General features: G+C 45.8%; 1 pseudogene; it reads left to right on the top strand.

Annotated features, from left to right (window-relative positions):
• Window positions 1–13,485: 13,485 nt before the first annotated feature.
• On the top strand, window positions 13,486–14,566 carry LOC128116054 (60S ribosomal protein L11-like; annotated as a pseudogene).
• The last annotated feature ends 13,001 nt before the right edge of the window (window positions 14,567–27,567 follow it).

Genomic DNA, 27,567 nt, shown 5'->3' with positions numbered 1-27,567 from the left:
CTCCTGAAATTAGTGCCCTAGAGCCCTCATACCCAATGTATGTTTGGAGACAGAGCCTTGAAGGAGTAACTAGTAGTAAATGAGGTTAAAGGTGGGCCCTAGGCTAGCGTTTCTAGCACCCTTTAAAGAAGAGAGACACTAGGCACAGGAGCAAGGAGAGGGCGGTTGATAACTCAAAGAGGGAGAGAGCTTAGGAGGACCCAAACCTGACAATGTCATGAGCTGGGGCTTAAGCCTCTAAATATGAGATGAACTCCCCCTCTGTGTGGGAACTAGACTGCAGCATCAGCCTCCTTGTCTGTGGTGTTTTTTCCACTCATGCATTGCACTTCTCATATGAGTGACATTTGCAGGTTCGCTCAGACCAACCAGCGACCTAGTGCTCCCACAAACCTGCTCCGACCGCATCTATCCTAGCCATGTGGCTCTCTCTCTCATACTCTCCCTCCACCTTGAGTGACAGCAGGGTAGATTTCAGGATGGTGGGGAACGGGGAAGGCCTGGGTATTGGCCACATTGATGAAGCACAGCCCGTCTCCCTGATATTGGTGGCAGATGCTCCGGAATGGTGAAAGGTGGCTATGGCAAGTGAGCTCCAGTTCATCTGGTTACTATAGTCACCTTGGCCATGTGCCACAATTGCGGACTCCAGGAGCCTCTGGGCAGCCTTTGTATGATGCCACGCCTCTGTGCTAGGATTGGGAAACTGTCTCTGGGTTTCCCTGAGCGATTAGCAGCATCTTTGTGACTTTGGAGGGCAGAGCTCTCTATTCATCCACTCAGGGCACTTGGTTTCAGGACAATGGGGACAATAAGAAGAGCATGGACTCTGTACCTAACACTGACTTCCCATCAAATGTTGCTGCTCTCCTCAGGAAAGACTTTTAAGAACATAGGGACACTTCCCTGAGCTTTAGTCTGCACATACACAAAAGGGAAATGAAACCAGGAAGGACTGCTGAAGGATTATTGAAGATCCACTATCATCACGTGATGTTGAACACATTTTCATTAAGAATCCCCTCTTCTCACGGGGGTCCTGAACCTACACACATTAAGGTAATTTATTTGAAATGTTGGCCTGATATGGAACACTTGCATGTGCTGAGAGACAGCTAGTGTGTCTGAGCAGAAATCCTCTCTGAATCACCTAAGCCAACTCATTTCACTTTCTGGGAAAGCCATTTGCCACAATTGCGCAATGAGCTGTTTGTTCTCAGGTTGGAACAGGATGCCAGCCCTCCTGAGCCCAGTTCATCATGATTTCTAGACGCCATTGGGTCAGACAGAGATCAAGTAACAGTGACTTTTCTGGAAGGCAGAATCCCACTGCTGGTTCATTTCTTTTCCTGTTTGTTCATGGGACTCTCAGCTCTACATTGCCTCAGTCTTCTCCACCATTCTAAAGAGGATCCATTAAATTGCTCTTCCCCCGTTTTTTTTTTTTTTTTCTTGTTTGTTTGGTTTTTTTTTACTGGTAAGACAGTGTCTTAGTTATTTTCCAGGTTATTGTGATATAAATATTCTCAACAAAAGGAACTTAAAGAAGGAAGGGTTTATTGGGTTCACAGCGCCATGGTACAGTCCATCATGTTGGGGAAGTCAGGGCAGCTACAGTACGAAAAGCTAGTCACATCCTGTCCATAGTCAGGAAGCAGAGAGAGACGAGTTCCTGTCCATCTTGCTTTCAAACATAGGGCATGCAGCAGAGGACCCCAGTTCAGGGAATGGTGTTATTCAATTTGTGTCTTGGTTTTAATTTGAGACAGGTTCTCTCTATGTATTCCTGGCAGGCCTTGAACTCACAGAGATCCTCTTGCCTCTGCTGCCAGAATGCTGAGATTAAAGATGTGCTCCACGATGCCCTTGAGGATGCCATCTACTTTTACAGTGAGTTTTCCTACTTCTATTAACCTGACCAAGCTAACCCTTGGATGATGCAGATCCTGTCAAGTTGCTATTAATAACCATCACAGACATGTCCATTATAGCTTTCTCCAGCTCCAACCACTAAAATTTGCCTTGGTGAGGTGAATGTTTCCAAACACCGGGGAGCCATGTTTCCTTGTCATCATAGGTTGTCAGTCTATAGAAAACAAATTCTCTGCTTTGAATGAATATATAGTTAGAAAAGAGTTCACCATGGAGTAATGTGAAGATGTTACATTGAGCTGAACATCGTGGATTTGCGCTCAGAAGAAAGTGTCTTTCCATATTTTAGTACTTACCTACAGCATAAATCAGTGGAGAAGCCCAAGAGACTCCCAAGCTCCGTGCTCAGCATTTTCTATAACTCTTGTAGTTCACTTCTTGCCATACAGGAGGAGCTTTCTTCGTGCAGCCTGAGCGCTCCTGGACAAGCATTCCTTTACTTGAGATGTGCTTCACCGAGTTTCTAGAGCATTTTCCTTTATCTATCAGAACCTACTAATAATCCATCTCTCCAAAACTATCTGTCTCCACTGTCTTCCCCGGTCGGCTCCCTATCTCATGCTTATCGGTTAGCATCGTATGTGCCTCACCAAAGGGCAAGTGGGGCTCTTGGCAATGCACTGTTATTTCTGAAGTTGCTATGGCAAACAGTCCTGGGGTGAAATAGGCAAGAGATGGAGCCAGGGCCTGCTGCTAAGTCAAAACACAATGACACATTTGCACCAAGCAGAACAAACTGAATTCCATTAGATGACTAGGTCCTCCCAACTAAGGCCAAGAGGAAGATCTGGGAGTGGGGAGCAGGGCAATCTGAATACTTCCCTCTTTCCAAGAATTGACTAATTCTCCTCAGGACCAGGCAGGATGCTCAGGAACAGTCCCCCTCTGCTGCCGCCCCTCACTGCTGACTCACTGACTCATAGCCTGCTCCAGTACCACCCCCACAAGAAAAAAACGCCGAATGTTTTGGCTGGAACTCAACAGCCAGGAATCTCGCCACCTGCCACATTTTTTTTTTCTTCCTGAAGACTGTGATTAATTTAACAATAGTTCTTGTTTTGTTTGGGGGGTTTTTTTCTTCTTTTTTCTTTTCAGACCATCAGGGTGGGATGAGATTGGCATTAGCAGAAGGAAGTAGGGCCCTTGCTTGTAGTTAACAACACATCTCCTGTTCTCATACATAACAGTGTCTCCAAGTACTCAGAAACAGATAGGCCAAGAGTCCAGTGTTTGCAAATTTCTCTCTTGGCTCAGAGCAACAGCTGGAAGCCCTGGAACATGTCTCATGGTTAAGGCTGGCAGGTATCTCCCTAGGAGATGCTGAGTTCTCTGTTTCATTTGGCCTAGCTGCTAGGGTACTGGGTGGAGGGGAATTTGCTAGGGATGGAAGGTTCTTTGAGACTAGGCAAAGTCCATGGAAAGACCACTTAAATATTCAGGTTTCATAGAAACCAAATTATCTTGCCCAAGGATGTGTTCCCTTACCCACCCCCCAATATTAAAACTTCTGAATGTCATGGGAAATTCAACCAATGTATTTCTAGCTCATTTATCTATAAAGGACTCAATTAGCATCCTGTAAGAAAAATTCAATTTTAGGAAAATATGCTGGGCCGTTGCCCTGAGTCAGGATTTCAGCATCCTTCTACTTTTCCTTACAAGGGAGTCAGGAGGAAGTTCAGATTCCAAACCCTCAGCCCGGAAAAATTCCAGCAAGGAAATTCTAAACATCTCATCTTTCCTGACACCCATATTTGCAAATGTAAATTGAAGTCACACCATCACCCAGACTAGAGACCCAAAAGCATGTTTCAATGGAGATGCTGGTGGTGGTGATGTGCTCAGCGTCAACATCCGTGTTTGTGTCTTTCTGACCAGGAACTATTATTTCACGGGTAATTTTAGTCTTCTTCAAAAACATGACATTTTCCTTTAACTATGAGTGCATTATGTTGTGGATTTAGTTGTTGTTGTTATTGCTTGTTCTTTGTTTTGGAGACAGGGTCCCATATAGGCCAAGATGACCACAGACCTGCTCTGTAGCTGAGGGTGGCCTTCCATTTCTGATGCTCCTCTTTCTACCCTATGAATGGTAGCATCACAGGCAGGTACCACCCCGTCCTGTTTACAAAGTGCTTGATATCAAACCAAGAGTTTGCCTTTACAAGCCTTTACAAGCTGGGGTGGTTTGAATGAGAATGGTATCCACAGGTTTGTATGTTTGAATACTTGGTCCCCAGTTGGTGGAACTATTTGGGAAGGATTAGGAGGTGCGGCCTTGTAGGAGGAGGTGTGTCACTGGGTGTGGGTTTTGAGGTTTCAAAAGCCCAGCCCACCCACGTCCCATTCCCAGCTCCCCACTCCCCATCTACCTCTCTGCTTCATGCTTGTGGATCAGATGTAAGTTCTCAGCCACCACTCCAGCACCATGCCTGCCTAACTGCTGCCACTCTAGCCACATGGAACTGTAAGCCCAATAAACTCTTTCTTCTCTAAGCTACCTTAGTGTCTTCCCAGCAACAGAAAAGAAACGAAAGACACCTGCAGAGCTGATGCACCAGCCCTGATTAGGTTTACAGTTGGGAAGGTAAGCACACTTAAGGGGTACAGAGACGTGTGAGATTCCATGCATTCCCATAGCAGCACTGCCCATAAACTTAGCATGTGAGGTCCTGGGAACCCATACACGTGACATGCAGCCATTGATGTAAAGATGTATGTGCAAATGTAGGTTGAGTATATAACGAACAGCTGGAAATGTATGGCTAGAATCAGTGAAGAGAGCAAAGTACAGATCAATTGCAAAGAGTATCCACACATGGGTGGCATTGTGATTGATTGTGTGTTGGGGGGAGGGTGTTATATATGTATGTGTTTATGGTGTACACATGTGGAGCTCAGAGATCATCATAGGGTTTCTTCCTCAGTCACTCTCCACCTTATTTTTTGAGAAAGTCTCTCTAACAGAACCTATAAATCACGATTTAACTAGACTGGCCACTGAGCTCCAGGGATTTGCCCTTTCTCTGCCTTGGCAGCTTTGGGCTAGAGACAAACACCACCATGTCCAGCTTTTATGTGGGTGCTAGAGATCCAAATTCAAGTTCATATGCTTGCACGACAAATACTTTACAGACTGGCTCATCTCCTCTTCCCCTTACACAGGTTTCTTAAAACTAAAAACCAACATGATAAATAGGCCTGTAACACCTCTGAGTAGACACAGGCAATGTGGCCATACTCTTTCTAATCACACACACACACACACACACACACACACACACACACACACACACACACACACACACAAAAGAGTTAGCCCAGGTTAGCTCTAGCATTCCTAGGCGGCCTGGTTTCAAATCTAAATTAACCAAGTGTCAAAGGTGAGATCATAGCTATTATGTAAAATGTATCGAAGCTTCACATTCAGATCCCCAAAATCACCTCATAGAACTGGAGTGGAGTAAATTGGCAAAATATACAGACAGTATTGTGATTTTATTAAAATGGCAGAAATCTCACAGTAATTCCTGAATTAAAAAAAAAATACTCCTGTCCTGGAAAACAATGAAAGTCTATTTTCATTTTGTTGTATGCTAATTTATTCTATATTTGCTGTTGAATCTCAAGACAGGTTCTGTATCTGCAGCCCACCCAGGCCTGGGTCACCTCTCCAATTCTCCCTCTCCCGCCTCAGTCTCCCACGTGCTAGGGTTGGAGGCATGCACCACATAGAGGACTGAAAGTCTAACTTTAGAGACAAACAACTTTCATAAGAATGTTTTCCACTTTATATTCTCCTAAGAACAAGAGAGAGTGGGTCTTCGTTATCACTGGAGTCCTGGTGTGTGTACAGAGTTGAAATATGAAGGCTGGTGAAGCAACAGAGTCCTCTCACTGGCTGCTTCTCCTTCCATGGCGTAGGCGGAGAAACAAGGAGGAAGCCTTGAACAACTCGGAGCTTTGCTCCTGGCCCTGAGGCCAGACTTCCTGGACAGCCACAGGCTGCTCCCAAAAATCCCTTACACCTTTTTCGTCTCAAGAGCCATACACTGGCCTTTGTTCTTCACAGCCAATGGCAGGGCTTGCAGTCAGGTCTGCTGCGATGATCTTTAGCTGCGACGAAGCTCTGAGCAAGTTCACCCAGGCAGCTGGCTCCTGCTAGCCATGTTCTCCAATCCACCCCCAGAACACGCCTGAAACCATGCTAGCAAGCCCTACATACATGGTTTCCTACACATACACACCATGATAAAATTGGATTTGCAAATTAGGTACAGTGAGAAATTAATCACAATTAATAGTAAAAGAAAGCATTTCTAACTCCACACTGTAGTACCGGCTACTTAAATTTGAGGAATTACTTATTTCTAGGATCACTCACATATGGTCACACTGCAGTTGACTACTGGTAGCTGAAGGTGCAGAAAGTGAGACATGAGATGGAGTTGGGGGGATGACAGCTGTCAATATTTTCCTAATCCGGAAACACTAAGTTGAGGCAAGGAGGTGATTTCCTCCATGGTAACTTCACCTACAGCAGGAACCAGCTTTTACTCCAGAATCAGGACACGGGACCGCACAGCTGCTTTCGGAGGGTCTCCTAAGGAACATAGTTTTTCCCTTCTCAGCGTGGCAAAGCTTTCTCTCAGCATCTTTGGTCTTAGTGTTGAGTTTTCATCAGGGTGCAAGGGCTTAGGCCAAGCAAAACACAAATGCAGCACCTTACCCGCAAGGGTCCATTTTATTAGATATTTAGGGGAAAAAATACTATTTTGCGTTAGAGACACACAGAATAAAATGCAGTGTTGCCTGAATTGAATAAAATGACGCTTGTCATTTGATTTTAAACAATAGTTCACACCTATGGACCCTTTGGTGCAGGAACTACACTAAGCTAGCATGCATTAACTCTCAAATCACCCCATAAAAAAAGACAAAAGTCACTGTGGAAGCTGACAAGAACTCAAACCAACGGGTGCCAAGGGAAGCTCCCCGAGCCATACAGCTCCCAGACGAATCAGGATTCTAAAGCACATCATCTCCCACCAGAGCCCATGAACTTGCCCGCTGTGTCTCTCCATCTCACACTCTGGCATTTGATGGAGAGGGCAGGAGAGCCAGGAGTGTTCATTCACTCTCTCCAGCTGGCTGTGAGCACCCAGTGGAAAATTTTAAGAAGCCTGGGATTCTAGCTTTCCCTCTTGGCTGCTGCTACTTACATAAGATGCACATCCGTAAAAGAGCTGAATTGCAAATAATCCACTAACCTGGAAGGAATGTCTGAGCAGCTCCCACACCACACTGGGGCTCATTCAGTCCAGAGACTTTTGTGGGTTTGCTGGGTTATTATTGAAGTTAAACGGTTTGGCTACCGTAGTCCGTAACTTGAGTGTGTCTTTGGATCCACGTGGAAATTGCTCATCTAAATGACATTTGTATGTTATTCTTAACTGCTGGTGGAATCAGATAATCTCTTCCCCAGAAGGCAGTGAGCAGCCTCCATCCTATGTGAAGGTTGAGCATCCGGCAAGAAAGGATGTCAGGCATGCCTGGAGGCGAGACTTCTGGAAGGATGATTCACACCCTTTTATAGCTCTGCCATTCACAGGCTCCGGCTTTGTTTTTTAAAGCAATTTGGATGTATGGGATCTTTATGATGGTGTATATTCTAGGGTGCTTTTGAAGGTACTGTTCCTTGAGTATGTAGGCTGTCAAGGCAGGATCTGGGAGACGGGAGCAATTAGATGTACACTGGTGTTCCAGTGTCAGTCAGTGTGCTCCAGCAGGGCGGAACCTCCTGTTCCAATATGCTAGTCCCCAACAGGTGCCAAGGATGAACAGACCAAGAAGAAGAAAAAAAAAATATCGTGTCATAAGCCCAGACCTTGAATTTTCACCAAAGGTCTCACCAAATGCTGTAGGACTGAGAGAGTGTTCTGTGCCGGATGTGAAAGTTCACCATGGAAGAACTCCAAAGCTTATAACTCCGTCTGAAGTCAGAGGAAAAGTACTGATTCATTCTGCACTGGATCTGTTTGCAAAGCCGGCAGAGACAGCCAGAGCTAAGATAAATGAGGTGGACCCGGGAGCCCACAGCAGCAGCCACAACTGCACCAGGGAGCTTGCCAGGCATGAGGCTGGCTCTCCGAAGCCACTGCCCCACGTGTGTCTGTCTGCGAGACCTCATGGTCCAGCGATCCTCCCTGACTCTGGAGCCTCCAGCCGCTCCAGCAGCCTGTCCCGCCTTCTTGGCATATTTCAGGCCCATCCCTGGCCCGCCCCGACACAGAGCCATACTACTGATTTTTCACTTTAAAGTGGCCAAATACCCAGCAAGCCCAACTTAAAGAACTTAATTTGACATACACGACATGTACATGAGCACATGCCATCATGACAGTAAAGTCAAGGCAGAAGAAGTGTGATGTCGGACACGCAAGCTCACATTACATCTACAGTCAGGGAGACGATGCCGGCCACGTGTGCTCATATTATATCTACAGTCAGGGAGGTGGATGCCAGCCACACATGCTCACATTACATCTACAGTCGGGGAGGCGAATGCCGATCACACATGCTCACACTGCATCGATGCCAGCCATGAATGTTCACATTACATCTAGAGTCAGGGAGAGACGGATGCCGGCAATGGACCCTAGCTCTATCCTTTTTGTTGTTATTGTTTTGTTTTCCCTTTTATTCATTCCAGGACACCAGCCTGTCCGGGGAGAAGATATTCCACAGAGAAACATCCATGCCTCACCCTGTTTGGTTAATGAACTATTAAAACAATCCAATCCCAAGAACTAAGATTTCTCCAGAAATCCTATTCTGAGAAAGGCTGAAAGCCCTGGTGTTAGACAGAAGAGGAGCATGCCTCCCAGGAAGAGATGTTACACAGTTCTGATAACATAGTAAACCTTTCAGGAGAGATTGGAGCAGAGGCAAGGCCAGGTCAGTGACAGGCCGGACCACACCTGGACCAAGATTGCTTAGTTACACATTCTGCTCAAGGTTTTAAGCGTAAAACTGTCAGGATCTCAAAATAGATCTGGAGGTCAGCGGACCTCTTCATGTGTTCCTCTTCCTAAACGTGGCCACATTGATGAAATCTTTCTCTGCTTTTTGCTATTATTTGTCTCTTTAATAGTGGTACTTAATTTGTCTCTTTAATAGCGGTACTGGCAAAAAGTAACAGAGTGTCACTTGCTAGAGCTGCCAATGCCCGGGCCTTTTACCCTAAACACTCCAGTAGCAATGGAATAGTGCCCTCCCACGTCCTGAGTGGGTCCTGTCTCCCACATCCTGGGTGGGTCCTCCCCCTTAGTTAAGTCCTGTAGGAACATCCTCACAGATTGTGTGCAGAGGTCTGTGTCACAGGAGATTTTCCATCTGGTCAAGCTGACAGTGAGGGCATACCTTAACAGAGGTGCAGAAGCAACTCTTCCTCTCTTTTCTAGACAACTGACCAGCCCGTCCCTAACTCAAGTTCCCAAGAACTTGATGAGTTCTTTCCCAACTACAGCCATACTCCACTGTCATCTATTATGTTTATTTTTATTGCTTTAGTGTGTGTGTGTGTGTGTGTGTGTGTGTGTGTGTGTGTGTGTGTGTGTGTGTTAGAGAGGGGGGAGGAGAGAGAAGGAGAGAGAGAGAGAGAGAGAGATGCTGTGGGATGTTCTGTATGTTAAATGTGTTGCTCTGATTGGTTAATAAATAAAACACTGATTGGCCAGTAGCCAGGCAGGAAGTATAGGTGGGACAAGGAAAGAGGAGAATTCTGGGAAGTGGAAGGCTGAGTCAGAGAGATGCTGCCAGCCGCCACCATGGCAAGCAAGATGTAAGGTACCGGTAAGTCATGAGCCATGTAGCAACTTATAGATTAATAGAAATGGGTTAATTTAAGATAGAAGAACTAGATAAGAAGAAGCCTGTCATGGCCATACAGGTTGTAAGTAATATAAGTGTGTTTACTCAGTTGGGTCTGAGCGGCTGCAGGACTGCCACCCCTAACTCACCCCCAACCCACTTCCAGCCCAGTCATCTTTCTTTTTCTTTTGTTGCCTTTTCTTCTTCTTCTTCTTCTTCTTCTTCTTCTTCTTCTTCTTCTTCTTCTTCTTCTTCTTCTTCTTCTTCTTCTTCTTCTTCTCCTTCTTTTTCTTCTCCTCGTTCTCCTCCTCCTCCTCCTTCTTCTTCTTCTTTTTGACAAAGTCTCACTGTGTAACCCCTGGTTGGTCTGGGACCCATTATGTCGACCAAGCTGGCCTCAAACTCACAAAAATTGTCTGCTGAGGTTTGACCATAGTCAATGGGAAATTTTAGAAATACATTTTGAATTTTAAACAGCGTGTATCATGATGAACTCTTATCGCACTCCATCTCACTCTGGAAGTGGAACATCCCTACGTCTAGTGTACCCATGGGTACGGTATATGCCACTTGCCCACTAGTCACCTGGTGCCCATCTTGGCTACCATGGCAACCACTGCAATCTCATAGTAGTTGTACTCAGGCATTGTTTATGATGAGCATAAAGCTCCTAATAGTACCACAAAGGAGACATTGTGCATAAAACAAGGAATGGAACGGGGTAGAATGGAGTAGAGCAGAAAGGAGTGAGGTGGGGTGGGGTAGAATGGGATGGAGTGATGGAGTAAAAGGGCATGGAGTGGAGTGGAGTGCAGTGCAGTGGAGTGTAATAGCATGGAGTTTCTTGAACAGAATGGCAGATTAGCTATGGGAGTGTATGACACCACTGTAAGGCCTGTAGGGCAAACACAGCCCACATAGAGTGCGGATAACCTATGTTTCCAGGAGCCCACTGAGGCTCTTGAGATGTTTTCTCTATGCACAGAGAGGGACTATTGTAGTCTAACATCCCACCTGAGCTGCACCAATGCCCTCATGCCTCAGCTGTCCCCACTGTCCTATGAAGCTTCATTGGGTTTCATCTTTATCAGTCCTTGCCTGTGGCTCTCTGGTCACTTCCATAAGACTGTAACTAATTCCCTCACACTCTCTGCATTTTCTTGTTTTTGCCTGTCTCATACTCCCTATGGACTCTGAGATCCTCCTGGGCCAGGACAGTATTGTATTCATCCATGTGTCCTCGTAGTACCAGCTAACATTAGGCCCAGCCCCATGTAAGTCCCGTGTAAAGCTTGGTTAAATGAAGGGAATTGAGTTTGCTTTATGTAAAAGTGACAGGCAGGAAGGATTTAAGCACATGACTTCTTTGCAAACCACACACATGGACTGTGCAGAGGGGAAAGGGATCTATTTTTGTGACTGGTGACAGCTCATCACCCAAAGGTCTTCTCCCAGAGCAGCAGGGCCCAGCTCTTTCAGCATTGTCCTTTCTAGAAGAAATGTCTACAGACAGATCCATGGCTCAGCCAAACACCAATTCATTGCACTTCTAAAGGAAGCATGCAGACCATTCAGAAGTAGAGTGATTATGGGACAATGTTCTCAAAGCAATGTCACCTCCTTTCAGAAAGCCAGAAATCTGTTAGTCTTCCTTCACCTCCTACTCTTCAAAAATAGTTCATTTATAGACAAATGCATGTGACATATTTGGGGACTCCAGAGGGGAGCTCTTCATTTGCTAACCAGGCAGCTGCATGGACGTGCAACCACAGGAAAATCCAGTTTATCCAAGCTTCCTGTCTGGATAACAGATTCCAACTTTGAATATTGTACCTAGAAAAAGCAGGGTCAGACCTATGGGTTCATATCTGTTCATTTGATTTAATCCAAGACATATCGCAACTCTTATTTCTATGAAGACTTTCTTTGGAAGAAAGGATAGAGGTAGCTTTGAAATAAGATGTCAGAAGAAATGGAATGAAGTACTTGGGGCAGGCAAAGACAGATTCTTGTGGGTAGTGGCTACCATCAGCTTTGAAGCTGGACCATCACTGTGGGAAAACAAGCAGGTATCATCCTGCAGGTTCCATAAAAACCTCCTTGTCTCCTTCTATATTTGATGCTGTAAAATGAATACCCAGAAACTAGCTAACTGTATAAATTATAGAAATGTATTTTTCTTGGGCCCCGAGGTCAGCCAGTCTGAGATTACAATGCTTTCAAGTGTCTTGTGTACTGAAGTATTGCTGGTTCCACAAAGAGGCTTGTCGATGAGTCCTTATCTAGTGAGGAGGGGGAGTAGCACATCCTTGACTGGTAGGATGGCAAAGAACAAAGAAGAGGACAAGTGTGAGTGTGAATTTTATTCACAAAGATGAAGCCCTTGTGGAGCAATTTCCTTTTAAGGGCACCACCTCTTAATGCTCTCGCATTGGGTATTAAGTTTCAACGTGAGTCTAGGGTGGGGGGGTGGTAAACTCATGTTATAACACTCTTGTAGTATGAAAAACAGGCCTCACAGTTTGCTCCTAGAAAATGATTAAAAAAAAAAAATACAATTGATTGGTATTATGCACTAAATGTTTGGGTCTCTCCCCAAATTCATATATTGACTTTTTTCCCTGATAGGATATTTGGAGTTAGAGACTCTAGAAGGTGATTATGCCCAGACTGGGTTGTCAGGGTGTGACTCTCAATGGAATTCTAGGAGAACAGAGGCAGAGACCAGGAGAGACTGAGATCTTTCACCCCCACTAGAGCATCAGGGGAAAGGCTGTATGAGGACACAGTGAGAAGCCAGCTGTCTACAAAGCCAAAGAGACTCTTTGTCAAGAATCAGATCTGCCATCATGTCCATCCTGGACTCCTTGCCTCCAGACCTGTGTTGTTTAAGACACTTAGCTACTGCTATTCTCTTATAGCTTTCTATTTCTAGGGAGCCTCAGTTCACTAACGTATGTGTGAGCTTAGCTTTTAGTATGAAATAAAGATTGGTAAATTTAAAAGTGCATTGCAATTTGGCATAAGACGCATGGAGAATATTTTGAACTCAAGAGCTGGCTGCTTATTTCAGCTCCTATGCAGTCCCGAGAAGTTTGCCCATCATCTCTTTCTCTCAGATTATTTTCTACCAAGTAGAAGTGGCATCTAACCCCATTGAGACAGAGTGTGTGTTCCACATGATATCCTAAGTCGTGGAATATGACAGGGAAAGACAGTGCAGGGGTTCCTTCCTCTTGTATTCCTGCTGAGGCCACTTTAGGATTGACTAGAAGTCCATATCCTTGATGAGAAGCCCCGTGGAAATTTACTCAACTGTTCTAGGAACCCAAGGTCAAGATGCCCCAGCTAGCTTATCTTAGTTTCTATTAAACTGCCAGCTTGTACAGAACCCCTCCCCCAGCTAACTGCTTATCTTAGTTTCTGTTAAGCTGCTTACTTGCAAACACACACACACACACACACACAGAGTTGCCAAGTGAAATGCTAGGATGTGATTTTTGCCTTCAAAAACCCCCATGCTCTGGACATTCAGTGCTATACTTGGGTCCTGAAATACCTTAGTATAGCTCCACCAGCTCGAATAAAGTTGGCTATACATTGTGTCTGAGTGGGTTCCCTAGAACAGGTAAAAAGGCTTTCTGTTAAAAGTTAAGTGTAGCTCTCTTCCTGTTCTCCATCATGGCACAAGATCAAGGTGAGAAGGAGAACCTCATGATAGAACTTCACACCTACAAGCTCTGTCTCAATATCTGTGTCAAGGAGAACTGAGTCAGACTGGCCCTGGCATCCAAGGTGTTGGTGTTGAAATTCCTGGCCACTCCCCCAGCTGCATGACTGCACATGCGCAGTTCAGTAGCCAAGCAGGGGCAGGGCCTTATGTCCTTCGCTGTGTGATCTAGTGATTTGCAAGCAGCGTGGATCACACAATCTGCGCATGTATGGTGTAGCTCCATAAGCCCATATGCACATGTGCAAGGGAATCCTTAAAAAGCTGGTCACAGACTCCTCCCCTCTCTTCGGCTCTCTCCTCCTCCTTCTCCATCTCTCCCTCCTCCTCACGTGTCTTTCCAATAGGCCTGACTACATTCTGTCCTCACCCTTCTCATCTCCTAATAAAACTCTGACAGCAAGTTTTGTCATGCCTCATGGTCTTTCTCGCACGGCGACAACACCGCTTAAAGAATAACACTGTGCCGCCGCACAACAGCATTAAAGCCAACAGTTGGAGCAGTTCAAAGGCCAGACACTTGTTTTTTTCCAAAGCTAGCTATATCATCAGGCACTTTGGCATCAGGAGAAATGAAAAGATTACTGTTCACCACACAGTCCATGTATCCAAGGTGGAGGACATCCTGGAGAAAGATCGGAAGATACAAGAATGCAAGTTACAGAAAAATAACGTCTTGGATCCTGGAAACTTCACTCTGGGAAGCAAATGTGACCGGAGCGTTGGGACCTACAGCCTGGACTTTCCACGTGGTGCTGGGTAGACCATGTTTCAGCATCACATGCAAAAAGGTGCAGGGCGGGCTGCATTGGGGTCAAGCAGGGACTCAGCAAAGAGGAGGCTATGCACTGGTTCCAGCAGATGGATGAGGGGATTCCTCCTCCCTGGCAAGTCAATGCTACCCAAAAGGCCAATAAAGGCTTCTCACAAATGCAAGCAAAAACTAAAAACAAACAAAATGAAAGTGAGTGCAGACAAGCAGCAGCGGAGATGGAGAAGTGGAAGCAGAGACAGCTGAGCCACAGTGTCTGAAGGGAAAACGGGAGAGGCGGCAGCCAGCACAGAGACACCCCCAACCTACTCCACAGACAGGAACAAAACACTGGCGACTCGGGAGCTCGGAGATGGGGGCCTGGGAAGAATGGAACCCCTGTTTCCACTCCGCCTGGGGCTTATGTCCAAAGGCAACGGCATAGGTGCTTCCTGACCCCTCCCCCAGGCTGGAAGTGAGAGCAGGCGGGGAGGGAATGCATTTTAAGCTTTGCCTCAACTGACACGGGGGGTGGGGGTGGGGGGGGGTGGGATGCTGGCCTGATCCCACTGCTGCTCGACTCAATGGCTTCTTGTTTTGCCTCTGTCGAACTGAGTGTAAGATTTAAGCTGGATGCCTTATGTTATGTAAGGGACAGCCCACCCCAACCCCCGCAAGACTATATAATGCAAATGGCCATTCCATACATAGCCACTTCCTCCCTCCAGGAAGCCAAGATCCTGCCGTCCAGAAAGAGCCAAACAAAGCAGCCAGCATCCTTCTCTCTGCGATTCCAATTTGAATCACACTGCCACACATGTAAAATGACTTCATTTTCCTCTGCCAGATCCCCTGGGGGTTGCAGGCTTGTTTATGCTTCTGTGAAATGAAGGCCAGCCCAGCCCAAGTGCAGGAAAACACTTCTCTAGGCAGGAGGCTGCTGGAGCCAGAACACGGCAGGGTCCATTCATTCCTCCCTCATTCTTTAACTCATCCCCTCAGAACAGGGAAACCTCAGTCCCTCAGGCCAGGCTTGGCAGCAGGGAGGCACTGGCTCAGATGCCAACATTCAGATTTAAAACTTGGTGCTGTCCACCCACAAAGATCATCTTCCTCGTCTGGGAACTTCTGCACCCCAACGTAACTCTGATCTAGTTTGATGTGGTTTATATGCAATGGGGTGGGAAGGAGATACACACACACACACACACACACACACACACACACACACCCCAAGCAGGTAAATCTTAGGAATACCAAGTGGTCTTGAGTCTTGGCTCACGGGTATGTTCTACCTTAGTGGCTGTATTAGTCATTTTTCTCATTGCCGTGATCAAACACCCGTCAAAGTCAAAATCAACTTAATGAAGGGAGAGGTTATTTGGGTTCGTGTTTGAGGGTCCAGTGCAGTGTGGTGAGGAAGGGTCAGGAACAGGAGCTTGAAGGGCAGCAGGTCACAGGGCATCCCCCACTCAGGAAGCAGAGAGAGATGAATACTAGCATCCACTTTACCTCTTTCCTTTTTGTGCAGCGGGGACCCAGCCCAGGACATGATGATGCGCATGTACACCATGGTAGTTTGTATGAGATCCTGCCATAGTCTCGGGCAATTGAATACCTGGTCCCCAGTTGGTAGCTGTCTGGGGAGAGTTTGAATCTGTGGCCTTCTGTAGGAAATGTGTTACTGGTGGTGGACTGTTGTGCTTGCTTCAAGATGTGAGCCCTCAGCCTCCCGAGCCTGTGCCCACACCCATGCTCCACTGTCAGGAACCCAAACCTTCCGGAACTGTGAGCCCAGACTAACTCTTCTGTAAGTTGTCCTGGCCATAGCGTTCTAACACAGCAACAGAAAAATAACTAAGATTCACACCCAAAGGTGTGTTTCTCTGGTGATTCAAAATCCAGCCGAGCTGACAATAAAGAGTGAGGATCGTAGCTCCTTTATCCCTGGAGACAAAGACTAAACACATATTTATTTAGCAACCTTCCATGTTTTCATAGAGAAAAGGTGAGAAATGGCTCCTGGGTTTGCGTCAAGCCTTTGGGAGACTCCATGATATAGATTTAGAACCAAATCCTGCTTGTCTGGTCTGTCTCCTGTTTTCTTTATGTACAACCAGCCATCAGAGTGACTGCCTCCAAGCAACCCTGGAGAGAAGGGCCTGAGACAATGGCCATCCCGAGTGAGAGATGTCTCCCTTTATTTGGTTTCAACTTTGTTTTGTTAGCTTTACAAGGTGGGCACTACGTAACCCATACCTTCTGCATAAGCATCCTTGCGGGGTGAACTGAAGACCAGGAGTGTGAGCTGTGGAGATCGGAGCCAGGCTGGGAAAATTAAGTGGTTTTCGCTCCTTGACGCTAATTAAGCCAAGCTGACAGGTGAATCTGTTTGGCACAGTGAATTCTCCAAACTGGAAATAAAGACACTATACGTGGGGTGGGGAAGGTACCCTGTACAGGGAAATAATTGATTTGACACTCTCAGCAACCAATCAAATACCCCCCCCAAAACTCTTGCAAATAAATCTACATTCATTTTCTACACAAAAGACTTAATGACGAAGCACAGGAAAAGCACTGGGTGATTTTGGATCTATCAGATGGGCTGTGCAGAAGAAACTGCCAGCTGTCCCCAGCAGGGATTCAATTAGAGGAGATTTTAAAAGTGACCAAGAGGATTTATTTCATCAGACTTCTAACAAAAAGTCAAGGTACTTCTGTCCCTAGAATTCTGTGCAGCAGCTTGTACTCACTATAATGAGACTGGGAAGATTTTAACTTACACATCTAAGCAAACAAACAAACAAACAAACAAAAAAACAGAGTTGTAGGGCCTAGGTCTTTATGAAGCTGGGTATGACTTTGAGGTCAGTACTTACTGAGTCTTATCTAAACAAAAACAAGTCAGTAAGATCCTAGGTGGGATGCAAACAAACACAAGATGACATGAAGCCTACCATCGGTGGCAGAGCACCCTACATTACCACCAGCATCAGTTTAGAGCCAGGAGTGGGGAGTAGGAAGTAGGAGAGACAAATGACACCAAGGTTGCTTGATAAAGCCTCAAGGAATCATGATCTATTATATTTACCTACAGTTAAACATAGTATATGTAAGTAAGTGCATATACATAGGTACACAACTTCACATGTGTATATATGGATGTTCAACTACTTGGGCTGACCAATGTTCCCTATAGAGCCAGGCGGATCTCTGTGAGTTCGAGGCCAGCCTGAGCTACCAAGTGAGTTCCAGGAAAGACGCAAAGCTACACAGAGAAACCCTGTCTCGAAAACCAAAAAAAAAAAAAAAAAAACCATAGAATAACAAAACCCCCAGGACCAGATATGAGAAACCTCCTTTAGAATGGTCCAAGTGACAACCTAAACAACATAGTTTATAAGATGTAGCCTTTAGGGGTTGAGGGTGGGTCCCCATTTCTGCAGACACGGCACACTCAGGACAAAGAACTGAGATGTGTAGCTGGAAGTTTTCCTGTGTCCTGCCTGATCCTGCAGCCACTCAGACCCAAGTAAACACACAGAGACTTATATGATTTATGAACTGTATAGTCTTTGGCAGGCCTCATGCTAGCTAGCTCTTATAACTTAAATTAACCCATTTTCTATTAGTCTATGTTTTGCCACATGTTCCGTGGCTTACCAGTCTGCTGGTATGTTATTCTTTGGCAGCAGGCTGGCATGCCCTGCCCCCACCTAGACACACACACACACACACACACACACACACACACACACACACACACATTACTGGGTCTGTTTTTGTGTATAGTCTGTGTTTGGTGTATAGATGGTTTTAAGGCTGACCACTCTTCACTGAACAGCCAGTAAGGGGGTTCATTCTTGGGAGAGGCTAATTCCTCTTTTCTGAGCCGTCTTAGTTGTTTATAATTCTTTGTCTAAGGTTAAGTCCCCACTTGAACTATTCCCCTTTTCATGTTAACATGGCCATTGTTACTGCCACTATTTCTATCTCATTTATATAGCCATATTTACAGAGACTGTTTTACAGCAGACTGCCTGGTATTCTAGTTCTCATAAATCTTTCTTCCCCCTTTTCTGATAAATGATAAATAAAGCTGTACATATCTACCCATCTATATATGTGTTTGTGTGTGCATTCATGTGTATATGTATAAATATACATATATGCCTATATAAACACATGTGCAGAAATACATGTAGAAATGCACACACAAATGTAACAATAATAAAGAGGCTATCAACTTAAAAGTCATGTCAGTGAGAGGGGTTCTAAGGAGGAGAGCTGGGACAAACTGGAGGAAGGAAAGGAAGAGGGAAGATGATGGAACTCTATTTCAAATAAAAATACATTTTTTTAAAAAAAGAGAGAGGCTGAGTGAATGATGCCTTCCATTTTGCCTGAGACAGACAGTTCCCCCGGCCCTTCCAAAGGCCGTACAAAATACATACTAGCCCTGCTGTATAAGATAAAGGAGACATACTCAACCACCAAGGTATATAGCCAGGATTTGAACCCAGACCTTTCTGTCTCTAAATCTCAGAGGCAGTTGAGCAAGTCCATCGGAGCCCTGATAGAAGCTGGGCCTGATGAGTAGCGTCCGTCCTTTACTATAGAAGCCCCACTATAGCCTTTATTGTCCTAGCCCCACTCTGGACTCAGCACAGTGAGCTCAGAGCATCTGTCTTCTCGGAGAAATGAGGTCGTCGGCCATCACCCTCGGAACAGACCACATACTTGGATGTGATTTGATCCACTTTATAAGCCACAGGACTTGAAGGACCCAGCAATTTGCGAGTCATTCGATGGAGGGCAATAGAAATGATGCCTCTGTGCTGGTCACTCAGAGCTCTTAACTGACCTCAGGAAGCGATGATGTCATTATTACTCCTGTCTCAGCGAAGAGGATAGATGAGCCGACCCCTCCCAGCTCCTTCACTCAGGGGCCCTGGGGGTTGTCTCTGTCGCATTGAGGAGGTAGGAACAGAGCCACACATCTCATCTGGGGTGATTTGTTTTGTGTATCTTTCAAGGCTCGTGGAACAGATTGTTAGAGCAGATTTTTTTATTTTCCTTTTTGTTATGTTTTAATACTATAGGGTACGCAATGGCATAGAAAGAACTGCTTGAAATCTGCTATAGGCTTTCTTATTTTAAACTGCCTCCCATCGACGCGTCTCTACATATGGTGCTTAAAGACATTGACAGAAGAAAACAGGCAGCTCCAACCTGTAGGAAGGAGAGACTTCCCAAATAGTGTGGTCAAATGTCTTCCCCTGTGGGCTCTTGTCACTAGGAAATGTGGATGACAGTGCTCTAATCTTTGTGCACGTAACTGGTGACAGAAATCAAAGTTCTCTTTCAGAGAAGGTAGGAATTCTGAGGAATTCCTGCCTCCCCACTGCAGCCATTATTTGGACACTGTCACCTTGGGTTAGGTAAGCAAGCTGTAATATGACTACTGATATGTGTAGATTCCTGACCTTGAGTCTCCCAGTCAAGTCTATCATTTTCTATGTCTGCCTACCTGGGAAAGCATTCTCTGAAAGAACCACGACTACATCTCTGCCCTCAAAATACACAGGCATGTGGCAAATCAATACCGCAAAGGGTGAAGAACTGAACCTATAGAGATACCCACTTTCCTCTCGGTTCCTATTGTGTTGCTGTGAGAATATCCGAGGCAGGGTGGCTGTAATGAATAGAAATGTATTTACTCACAGTTCTGAGGTCTGTGAAGTCCACAATCAAAGGGCGTGCTCTGTCATCCCAATGCAGGACTTGGAAAAATAGAAAAGAACAGAATGAGGATGGTTCATCTTTTAATAAGGCAACACCCATGGGTACCCACCTACTCTCAGTATAATGAGCACCCTCCTGGGGTCCCTCCTGGATGAAAGCATTCACCCACTCTTGAGGGAGCTCTTGAGGCCCGATCCCTTCCTAGGATCCCCCACCTCCCATCTCTCCTGCATTTGGGATTATGTTTCCAACACTGTTACTCAGCATACGCATCAAAGCCCACAGCAACACCATAAAACAAAAGGCCACAAAGCACTCATTTGAGGACTAAGAACATCAAATGGAAAAAGACGTAGTAAAAGGAAGGAGGTGTCTTAAACTTCAGTCAAGGCGATGATCAGCTTTATCCCCAAGTCCAATGCCCTAGCTTTCCAGAAAGAACTTCACAAGGTTTGAAGCAGCCAACCCAGCGCTCCATTCCACATTTGGTTCACTCACACCTTTCCTGGTTATTAGCCCTGCAGATGATCACCAGCTCCAGCTAAGGGCAACTAAGAGAGAAAGCAAAGGACGATGCAACCAATGCAAAAAACACGTTAGAATTCTGCCCTCACTCCAGCTGCTGACTGCACCTGTGCAGCTCTGGAGTCGAGCAAAGGGTCTTGCGTCTTACATCATCAGTGTGCGCTGGCAGCTACGTATGCGGCGTGGTCATACAATCTGCGCCTTAACAAGCTGGATGCAGACCCCACCCTCTCTCTCTGCTCTGCTCCCCTCCCCCCCATCTTTCTCTCTCTGTCCTCCACACATGCTTTCCTCTCCAGGCCTGGCTCTCTCCCCTAACCCCCTTTTCTTCCTAATAAAGCTCTGAAAACTAATACTGGCTTCTGTCATGACTGTGACCTTTCCATGCGGCAACCAGCACCGCCACCAGCACCACACGCCACCACCAGTGCCATTTATTATCCTTTCACACGTGTCAAAAGATAAACTGAAATGAAAGGGTACACACTATGAGTACGCTTTAGGGGTAAAAAGATATTTTCTTAAAATCTGGATGACGGTTGCTCTCTGTTGTCAAGAAAACCAAAGCGAACGTGCAGACCTGGACAAACAGCTCAGAGTCACAGGATGACAGAAAAGTAGGAAGTGTTTTTATCGGTGAGAAGGAAAACAGCAAGCTGAAACACCGTGTCACTGTGGAGTTTTGAAAAGGACATCAGAAGCCTCAGAACCCAGAGCTGATCTGGCATGGCAAGGGTCTAAGCCAAGGCCATAGAGAGGGAAACAAGAAAACTGCACAGCAGTGCTTCTCAACCTGTGGGTCATGACCCCTTTGGGCCACATATCTACATAGCATAACAGTAGCAAAATGACAAAGTAGCAACAAAAGAATTTTATGGCTGGGGGGTCACCACAACATGAGGAACTGTATTAAAGGGTCACAGCATTAGGAAGGTTGAGAACCACTGGGTCCTAAAGAGTTATAAAAATGTCACAATTTCAAAACAATGCCTAAGGCAAATAGCACATCAATCACTTTTAGATAACTGTTTTCCTTGATCCAAATGTGCAAGGGAAAAATTCAAAGAAGCAGAGGCCTGTGTCTGTAATGTTAAAGATCCCGCTGTGCACCAGGGAGAATCTGCAGAGTCACAAGGATGATGCCACAAGGCTGTATTTGGATAAACGCTACTTAACTGATGAAGAGTCTTCAGCAAGCAACCAGGAAGAAACAGCTGACCACAGGAGCCCAAAATATGGATGGATTCAGAAATCACCACAGCAACATTAAATAATTAAATAATAGGAAACGCCACAGTGATTGTGAAGTTCTGCATAGAATGATTTGTGGGCCTGGAATTTGGTACACATTCAGAGATATGTGAGAATTAAAGAAGGCAATTACTCACTGTGCCTTCCTCTTGAAAAATCTCTTTGAGCTGTATCTCTCCCAATAGAGACATCATATTGTTCACGATAGCCCTAATTTCTAACATCTCGTTAGTGCTAGCAGGACTCAGGGAGTCCAACTTATAAATAATAAGAGGTCTCTATTTATAGTATGATGATCAAGGACCTCAGAGGAAGGCGCTCATCCACAGAGCCAGAGCTGGGGTGGGAAGTGTCACTTTGAATCCCTGGCAAAGCAGGCATTCCCCTAGCTAAGCTTTTGATATTCAATAAGCACAATTTATTCTGCATATTTTACCGTAAGGAAAGGAACATCTCAAGGCCGAGTGTAAGGGTGGTGTCTGTTTGCATTTGTGTCCTCGGCCCCTGACACTAGACTGGGCGGTCTAAGCAACCGTCGTTGCTTCACTGGCTAGTGACTCGTGACCACGGCGCCAAGTGTACCTCTGCATGGCACGTGGGTATTTCCCTTCCCCAGCTCCACAGACCACAAAAGCATCAAGGCGGGAGGTGCTGACTCTGTGGCAGGGCAGACACATCCAAAGACCCCAGGTCTGTTTGCTTTCATCCAGCCAAACTTGACAACAGCTTCAATCTGTTTATCTTGAAAACCCTCAAAGATAATACCAACAGGTCACGTGGGGGAGAATTAGTCATAGGCAAACATGTTTTTTCCATATTGCCCCAAGAAAAATACCCCCTTCGAAGTTCTCTGATTCAAGCATTGCCTGATTATGAAACATGAGGTCAGGACCCCGAGGTTCTGATTTCATCAGAAATTCTGCCATGTAAAAGTTCCGTGCTGGTGGGGCCTCACCAGTCCTCTCGGGATCCTAGAGAACTTCCTTGCATTTCCATTTCATACTGTAAAATGGGAAAGGGTGCAGTTCCCCATACATCTCATATCTCATTCAAAACGTTGAAAGAAGTCTTTGAAGGAATAGATTTACATCAAGTTTTTTTTTTAATTCTGTTTAGAATGCCATCTAAATGGAAATCTTTGAATTCATGCTTTCAGATAGCAATTAAATCCTGTACCAGTTATTTTTCTCTTTGCTATGACAAAATCTATTTTCAGTGCGATGGTCCAGTCCACGGTGGTAGGGAAGGCATGGTGGCAAGTTGAACTTGACCTAGCTGGTTACGATGACATCCACAGTGTCAGGAAGCAGAAAGAGATGAATACTGATACTCCGTTTGCTTTTGTCCTTTTTACACATTCTAGGACTTAGCCCGTGCAATGGTGCTGACCCCAGCTAGGGTGGATCATCTCAATTAGCAAAGTCCAGAGACTCTCATGCAGACATGTCCAAAGCTTTCTCACCTAAGTGAGGCCAGAGGCTGTGCTGTGGACATCCAGCATTAATCCTCACAGAGCCTGAGTGGCAGCCCTTTCTATGCAACTGCTGGCCAAGCGCCGGGTCCTGGTGACTTGGTGTCAAAAGAGATGAAACCTCATTTTGATGGAGACAGTACAATCCAGGCAGTACAAGCTATATGGGTGATCAACCAGCAAGTTCTAGCAACTCAAAATGACTCTCAGGAGACAGGAAGTCTAAACTGGGCCCCCAAAAAAGCAGAAGGAATTGTCTGGGGGAACAGAAGACAGAAGGAGTTTCTGTGTTATGATTCCAATAGGGATGGATCATTTAAGGGTGCGCAGTCAGGGCCCTTTAGATCAGAGCTCCAGCGATTGACCTATCTGGAAGCTGAGTCTCAAAAGTGTAAACCACCTGCCCATTGCGGATGGCAGATCAGTGACAGGGCATGGATGGCTACAATACAATGATCCAGAAGCTCATGGACATCAAGCAAAGGCCACCATCCACGTCCATGGCAACCCCATTCTGCTGGGTTTGGGAGGCCTGCAGGTGTAAGAGCAGTGAGGTCCATCGAGGCTTAGTACTCCATCGTCATATCTCAATCCCTGAGGGCTGTTTAGGTGCCCAGCTCCCCTCCAGACTGAGGCCAGCCCCTTCACTGTGTTCACCATTCCGCATTAAGAGGACAAGGTCATCCTCATGCTACAGTGTGTCAGGAGGTGACGTTGACAGTGTGGCAGCCCCAGAGTGGGGCATGAGCAACAGATCGTGTGACTCAAATGTCAGCTTTTGTCCCATTCAATCCATCTCATCCATGAATGAAGAGTCAACAAGTTGCCGAGAAGACTTTAAAAATCCCCTGTACCCCAGTTCACAATCCTACTGCCATTCCCATAATGGAAAAGCCCTTAGCATGTGAATATAAGCAACTAACCATGTTAGTTACAACTAGTCGTAACTGACAGTGGAAATTCTGCACTAGTATACTTCAAATGATTTGAATTTTTACTCATCTTTGCTTAGCCTGCCCCACCCCCACAAACATATACACATGTTGATGATAATATGGTGGCATGGCCTCTCCAAAAACAGGACCATATTGGGCTAGGGAGATGGTTCAGTTGGCAAGAGATCTGCCTTGCAAATAAAGGAACCTGAGTTTGATCCTCAGAACTCACATTAAAAATCCAGGTCATCCCAGCAATAACAAGAGACAGGCAGAGACCTCAAAGCTCACCTCAAAGCTCACTGGCCAGTCAACCTAGCCTCCTTGGCAGACACCCACGTACAAGGAAGCAGTAGCATGTCCTGTGATCTCAGTGCACAGTAAATGGACTTCTGTGAGGCAAAAGTTCATTGAATAGGCACTGCGTTGCTCCTAAAGGTTTTAGACACAATCTCTCTGTTGTTTAACTAGTTGTGTGGAAGATGCTCATCCTCATCCGTGTGGGTACCAGGGGTGGTGAGAACACTGGAACAAGACAAGAAGGATGGAGGTTTAAAATGAGGAGAGAAAGGAGGGGGAAACATGGAAGGATTCCTTCTCCAAAGGATACAAATGTGGAGAGAACAGAAACACATGACTTACTCTCTATTTTTAGCCAGCAGAACAATGTTTGGCAAACAGTTCTCAACAAATAATAAATTTTCTAGACATTGCTAGGAGGACTTGAAAGATCGTTGAGTGTTTTCAGTAAGGGGCGGGGGTGGTAGTCAGCAGACCTCCCCATCATTCTGCAAGACCTGTCTCCATTGACGGAATGGATCGTGGAGACTAAAAACAAAGAGTAGGTGATGCAGAGCCCACACCCACTGGGACTAGCCAGTGAGTCATGCCCGGAGACGAGGGAAAGATTGGGAAAGGAAACAAAGCGAAGGCATACACAGTGTGCACCAGGAGGCATCCGATACTCTGCTGCGCCTTGAAGAGCCTATTGTGGCCCCTTAGCACTCAGAGCCCCAGCAGAGGCAGGTGTGAGCCTGCTCGGAATTGTGCAAGAGCCTTCCAGTCATCCAGGTAGGAAACGCCACCACAGCAGCCCTGATCTCCCCCTTCTCCTGCTCAATGATACTTCACTAGCTGCACATACCTTCTGATTAAGCTTTCCCTCCTGCCCTTCACATCACCCCTCACAACCTGGTCCTCTCCTAAAAGTCGCCAACTGTACTGGATGTGTATGTTTATGTGTATTCACGTGTACGGGAGGCACCTGGACAGGAAGGCCAGAGGCCGTCAACCTCAGAGGCTAGCAAACTTGCTTTTCTGAGACACAGTCTCTCATTGGGACTTCGATCCCACCAGTTAGGCTAGGCTGGCTGGGCAGTTAGCTAGCCTCAGAGATTCCGCTTCTGTCATCCCAGCACTGGGATCCCAAGCACACGCCACCATGCCCAGTTTTTTACTTGGGTACCAGGGATCCAGCTTGTGTCTTCATATCTGTGCACCAGGTAATCTCCCGGGCCCTATTTTCCCTGTACAGTAATGAATACAGCTACCTCTTGGGCAGAACTGCCCCAGCTGGCCCGTGCCCTAGCCAAGGCCTGGTTTTTGACTTCCAAACCAAGAGCACCTTCCTCATGTATTCCCAGTCTGGCCAGCCCGACTCACTTCCCATTACCAGCTTTACAAACCATGCTTCCTTCGAACCATTCCCTCTGTCTCTGGGACCCTCCCCTCGAGTCTTTCACCGTGATGTGATTTGTTATCTTTCCCAGTGGCTTCTTTTTCTGAAAATCATTTCCTCCTCTTCTTTGGTTGCCCAAGGGAACCTACTCTGAATTCCTTTCCGATAACGATCATCTTCTGCCTTGTATAATACTCATCTGTGCATATATCTTACTTTTATTCTAACAGACTGCAAGTCCCCTGGGAGTAGTATTTATATTCATTTTAACCCTCTGAAGGTCTAGTCCTTTATTTGACCTCATTTGTAATTCAATCAGAGGAAATGAATAAATGAATGACTATCTGACTTTAATTATTATATGAAAATGGGTCCAACACAAACATCGCTTCAGAGTCACGGGAGGTAGATTAGACGGCGGGAAGGGATTAAGAGCAGATCTTTATCTTCCTGTAGCTTAAGGATGGCTTTGCACTTTGGAATCACAGTGAGCAGGCACCACAGAAGCCTGTACCTTCCTGATAGTGCTTGCTCCAGCTCGCTGCCTGTTCCTCCACGCTCCGTGGGTGGCTACAGCTAGGTGGGAACTTGCCAATTTTGTGCAAGAGGACATGGCTGTGTGCAGGTATCTCAAGGTGATTGCTCATTCTTCCTCATTTTCAACCCACGGTCCCTCATCCTCTCCCCCACCCCCTGCCCCTGTCCCATGTGTACAGTTGCTCGGCTTTAGATGATGTCTTATGTGTAAGAGAACATGCTCCAGCAATCCTAATGACATGTTAGGACATGAGAGTCTGTCAATCAACTCACCGATGTGTTTGCTGGTGGTGGTGGTGGTGGTGGTGGTGGTGGTGGTGGTGGTGGTGGTGTTTGCTTGCGTTTTGTTTTTTGAGACGGGTCTCTGATAGCCCAGACTGGCTTCGAATTCGTCACATCTGAGAATGACTTTGAACATGGAATCCTTCTGTCTTTATCTCTAAGTCCTGGGATTACAGGCATGCACTCCTTCATCCAGTTTATGTGTTGGTGGGAACGGAACCCAGGACTTTGCCCACACCAGGCAAACATTCTACCAACTGAGGAATGTCCTCTACCCTCACTGTAGTCTTTTTAATGTTTGTTTCGTGGAAAAGAAGATTCTCGTCATTGTGTTTATTTAAAACTTTCTCTTGCTTACATTACTCGGGTCTCCTCCAACATCAACAAATGAAGATGACACAGGACGGAGAGAGATACTGTGTCTTTTAGGACTGAATCCAGGATCATTCTGTCAACCGAGGTTTCACCAGGTCGCAGAGATAGAGTTCAACCTCCCTTATGTAAATGAAGGTGAGGAGCTCCAGGTTGCCATAGGCTATGGCTATAATGACATCAGTGGCCTATAGGGTAGGTATGAGTCAGTAAGTACTCTCCACCCTTCCCTTCATCAGATCCATAGAGGCAACACCAAGAATTGCAGCACAATAGCTTTTCAGTAAGCAAAACCTGAAACTGGGTAAAAAAAATAAATAAAGAAAAAATAAAAGAAAAATTGGTTTCCTTAATAACACTAAATAGATCCCTTCCACATGACGTCACATCCTGCTCCATTATGTCACTTCCTGTGTGTATATGCATGTTTCCCACTTTAACTTCATTCCTGCTCTTGAGTAAGAGCTTGACTTGACTTGTGGG

Source organism: Peromyscus californicus, unplaced genomic scaffold (genome assembly GCF_007827085.1).
Source record: "Peromyscus californicus insignis strain IS unplaced genomic scaffold, ASM782708v3 Scaffold_1__1_contigs__length_55948999, whole genome shotgun sequence".
Lineage (NCBI taxonomy): Eukaryota > Metazoa > Chordata > Mammalia > Rodentia > Cricetidae > Peromyscus > Peromyscus californicus.
Note: the sequence above shows the minus strand (reverse complement) of the source record. Positions and strands in the feature narration are given on the sequence as shown.